At 41.1% G+C, this 5,275-nt stretch overlaps 1 pseudogene; it reads left to right on the forward strand.

Annotated features, from left to right (window-relative positions):
* The first annotated feature begins 507 nt into the window (after positions 1–507).
* On the forward strand, positions 508–5,070 carry LOC113352066 (annotated as a pseudogene).
* Positions 5,071–5,275: the final 205 nt, after the last annotated feature.

Raw genomic sequence — 5,275 nt, forward strand, 5'->3', positions numbered from 1 at the left:
TGAGGTCGCATTTCCCTTGTCGTGTGATTGTCCTTCGTGCCTTCTTCCTTATTATCGCATGATTACTCTTCGCCTAATTTCTTCCTTTTTCGACTGTCTTAGCTGAAGCGAGGTTACGGGTTTGCTCTGTCCGATATTTCGCCCCTACATGTGTATCAGACATGTTGGCCCACTAGAGCTGGTGGTTGTTTGCGGCCCTTTCCTAGTCCTAATAGAACCGTCCATCCCCAGGGACTTTTGCGGCCCTTGCCTGGTCCTAGTAGAACCAGCCAACTCCAGGGGATCGGAGTCGGTGATAGTCCAATTATCTGTATAAATATTTTGCTTCGCCGAACTTTTTCTTACTCCAGCAACCGCCATAAAATAAAAACTCTTCAAAACGCTCACAGATTTCAATCTTCTCTTTCTCTGCAAAACCCTAACCGTGAACCTAAAACTAATCATCTCAAGATGTCTAGTCCTCTAGCTAAGAAACCTAAAACGGAGTCAGAGGAGGTAGTGAAAGATATGGATGAAAAGATTGCTCTGCTGAAAAACAAATGACACGAATTCAAGCCGAGATCAGCTGCGTTTTGGGAAGATGGACAATCGATTCCGTTTGTGTTTCTTGCAAGAGCTTTTGATTTGATATCTCAAGAAACATCAAGAATTGTGATTACAGATATTCTCTGTAATGTTTTCAGAACTGTAATCCGTACTACACCTGTGTTGGGATTTTCACCACAACGCTTTGATCTTTGGGATTAAACGAAGAAGAAAACAAACTACCAAGAGAACAACGATAACGATAAACAATCACACAAGACAAGGATTTACGTGGAAAACCCCAAACTGGGTAAAAACCACGGACAAGAACACGATTTATTCAATTAACCGTAAAGGTGATTACAAAGAGAACTCTTACCTTCTCAAACATCTCTCACCCTTTACCGAAACAAGAAGCTCACAAAGAGACCGAAAACCCTAGCTTTCACCCTTTAGAAGAACTCTTATGAGAATGATAACAAGCACTATCAAGGACCCTTATTTATAGTAGTTAGCTCCCTAGGTTTAATTCAGGGTTTTCTTAACCTCCGAGTGACCGACTCCAATTGAGATCCTACAAACTAGGACTCAATGACCGACTGTGGTTGTGATAAACACAAAACACCGATCAAGATTTTCTCACACGGTTTTGGAGTTCCACAAGTTTTGGACTATCACACAAAACCGTGTCCTAGAATTCAGCTAGCGTCCAACAATTCTCCACCTCAGATCATGCGTAAGACGATCAATACAATAAATCTCTTTCGTCTTCCAACGTTGATTGCGCCATAGGCTGCCTACGTATCCTCTGTAAGGAATCAAACCGACCGTAGTTCACTCAAATTCTTCTTGCTTCTTCAAACAACTGACCTCCACCGTGTTCTTGTCTACCTGCCCTTACGGGCCATTAATCATCAATGTTGATGACCAACAAAGTCCAAGTTATCCTTGGACTTGCCAATCTTTGGAACCCACTTCTTGACCATACGAGCCTTTCGAACTCCACCTAATGCCAAATTTCCATGAGACTTAACATTCCCAAAAGTTGACTCAGATCCATCCTTAGCTCCACCTAACCCTGACTGCTTCAGAGTATACAAGCCGCTGCTACTACTTCCTTTCATGATCATAGTAGACCCTTGATAAACCTTAATTACTCCACCATGACAGGAATAACCAAAACCCGCAGAATCTAATTGGGAAAGACTTATTAGATTCCACCTTAACTCCGGCACGTGTTTTACTCCCCTGATTGTTCGAAATTTACCATCAAATATCCTAATGTGAATATCACCGACTCCCTTAACCGATAGTTCCGAGCCATCGTCAGTAAACACTTTTTTTCTATTACACCCCACATACCTATCGAAATATGACCAGTGTGCACACATATGTGTAGTGGTACCGCTATCCAAAATCGAACCTTCCTCTTGATTAAAGCAACAACCAAAAGAGAGAAATCACTTTCATAACTAGCATCGTTGACATGGTTAGCTTGACCTTCTGGACCTTTTACCGGACCAGTCCCATTGCCTTTCCAATTGCAATCACGCCTAATATGGCCTGGTTTGCGACACTTCCACCAAACACTCTTACCGTGTTTCTCCTTCTCGCCAGCATATAAAACATCCTCTTCCAACGAATTACCCTTACTACTCCTCATCTCCTTTTCTTCAGACAAGAGACCACTTGTAACTTCGGAAAGACTCAAAGCATCTTTCCCATGCTTTAAGTATGTTACCATATGTTTATAAGATGGTGGAAGTGACAATATGAGACGAAGTGCCTTATCCTCATCATTAACAATTACTTCTAATGCTTCCAATTCAGAAACAATTGAATTCAAAACACTGAGATGATTAGCAATAGACGTACCTTCAACCATCTTCAATGTATGAAATTTCTCTTTCAAGTACAATCTGTTCGAACGAGTATTTGTCATATACAACTCTTCAAGTTTACTCCACAAATCCTTTGTTGTAGTAATCTTTGAGACATTATCCAAAACATTCTTTGTTAATAATAGTCGTATTTGACTTGCAGCTATTAAACCAACATCTTCCCAGTCTTCAGGTTTGACACCGCTTTCAGCTTGTCCTTTCGGCGCCTTGACTAATCCCGATTGTATCAAAACATCTTTAACTTGGATTTGTCACAAACCGAAGTTAATAGAACCATCGAACTTCTCTACCTCGAACCGCGTCAAACCCACAGAAACCTTTGTTGTCATCTTGCTTTTCCCTAAACCTAGCTCTTGATGCCACTTGTTGGGATTTTCACCACAATGCTTTGATCTTTGAGATTAAACGAAGAAGAAAACAAACTACCAAGAGAACAACGATAACGATAAACAATCACACAAGACAAGGATTTACGTGCAAAACCCCAAACTGTGTAAAGACCACGGATAAGAACACGATTTATTCAATTAACTGTAAAGGTGATTACAAAGAGAACTCTTACCTTCTCAAACAGCTCTCACCCTTTACCGAAACCAAGAAGCTCACAAAGAGACCGAAAACCCTAGCTTTCACCCTTTAGAAGAACTATTATGAGAATGATAACAAGCACTACCAAGGACCCTTATTTATAGTAGCTAGCTCCCAAGGTTTAATTCACGGTTTGCTTAACCTCGGAGTCACCGACTCCAACTGAGATCCTACAAACTAGGACTCAATGACCGACTGTGTTTGTGATAAACACAAAACCACCGACCAAGATTTTCTCACACGGTTTCGGAGTTCCACAAGTTTTGGACTCTCACACAAAACCGTGTCCTAGAATTCAGCTAGCATCCAACAACCTGGTTTCTTTCGTTTATCTTTCTGCATGTAAAATTTATCCTCCACATTTGAGCTTGGAATCGGAGACTATACTATTATCAATTGCCTCAGTGAAATTTATGGAGAGAGTGGATTTGCAATTGAAAAAGAACTGAAGAAGCTTGGAGACCTGGGTTTGATAGCAAAAGAAATCCGTTCATGTCAATCTACCCTGTCTAACTTTAAGCCTGCTCCATTAACTGCTGCCAAGGTTTTGGATGCATTTCGTGTCATTGCAAAGAATTCAGGGAAGGGTAGTCTGCAGAGAAAAAGGGACGTTATTAGATCACTTCTTGTTGCAGCTAGTGATTGCGAACCACTATATATAATCCGTCTTCTGCAGACAAACTTGAGGATTGATTTTGCAGACAGACTGTCTTAGTAGCTTTGGCTCAAGCTGCTGCATATTCTGAAAAACCGTCGACTGACAACCTTTGGGAATTGACATCATTCACTGAAGAATCTGTAAGAATTTTGAAGCAAGTTTATTCTGTGCACCCTAATTTCGACACCATTGTCTCTTCTGACTGATGGTGTGTTTATGCTGCCGGCTACATGTACTTTCGTTCCAGGCGTTCCAATTGGTCTTATGTTAGCCAAACCCATAAAAGGAGTGCCTGAGATTCTTGAAAAATTCGAGAATAGGGAAATCACATGTGAGTACAAGTATGATGGGGAGCGTGCTCAGATACACTACCTAGAAGATGATTCGGTTGAGATATTCAGCCGAAATGCCGAAAGAAATACTGGAAAGTTTCCCGATGTCGTTGAATCAGTGCAAAGGTTCAAGAATCCTTCAGTAAGTTCCTTTGTTTTGGATTGTGAAATTGTGGCCTTTGACCGCAAAAACAGTAGAATTCTGCCTTTCCAGCAACTGAGCAGCCGGGCACGTAAAAATGTTTCCATAGATGACATAACAGTTCCAGTTTGCATCTTTGCTTTTGATATTTTGTATCTGAATGGTGAACAACTTCTGCAAAAGCAATTAGATGTACGGAGAGAGCATCTTTACAACTCATTTGTAGAAGTACCAGGAGAGTTTAAGTTTGCGACATCATTAACATCAAACGACCCCAAAGCAATACGGCGTTTTCTTGACACTGCGATTGTTGGCAGTTGTGAAGGACTGGTTGTCAAAACATTAAGTACAGAAGCGACTTATGAGCCTGCGAAGAAGTCAAACAACTGGTTGAAACTGAAGAAGGATTATATGGAAAGCACTGGAGACTCCTTTGATTTAGTACCTATAGGGGCATAGCATGGCAAAGGAAAACGTGCTGGTGGATACGGGGGCTTCCTTCTTGCTTGTTACGATGATGAGAAAGAGGAATTCCAATGCATATGCAACACAGGCACCGGATTTTCCGAAGAAGTTCTTGAAGAGCTTTCTTCCAGTCTTCGAAGTCAAGTGATTCCTAGACCGAAGTCATACTACCGCTTTACAGATGCAACTAAGCCAGATGTATGGTTTCAACCAACTGAGGTGTGGGAGGTTAAAGGTGCGGATTTGAGCATAAGTCCTGTTTATCTTGCTGCAGCTGGTGCTGTGGATGCAACCAAGGGGATTTCACTTCGGTTTCCACGTTTTCTTCGTGTACGAGAAGACAAGAAACCAGAGGAAGCCACAACGGCGGATGAGGTTGCTGGCATGTATCGTGCTCAAAATACCAACCATGGGAATAGAAAAGATGAAGAGGTTGGTAACGGAATCACTGAAGCATAAAGCAATCCCGTAATCTTGCATTAATGAACAAAGTACTATACATCCTCATTCCTCTATTGATATTTTTAGTTTTATTATTATTGCATTTACAGTTCAATCGTGTACATATTTTTTCAAACAAGTCTCCCCCCTTTAGCTCACTAAGTAGGTCGGAACTGATATTCTTGAATATTCATGAGATTTCTAGAGAAACTAGTAGTTGATG

Source organism: Papaver somniferum, chromosome 2 (genome assembly GCF_003573695.1).
Source record: "Papaver somniferum cultivar HN1 chromosome 2, ASM357369v1, whole genome shotgun sequence".
NCBI classification, from domain to species: domain Eukaryota; kingdom Viridiplantae; phylum Streptophyta; class Magnoliopsida; order Ranunculales; family Papaveraceae; genus Papaver; species Papaver somniferum.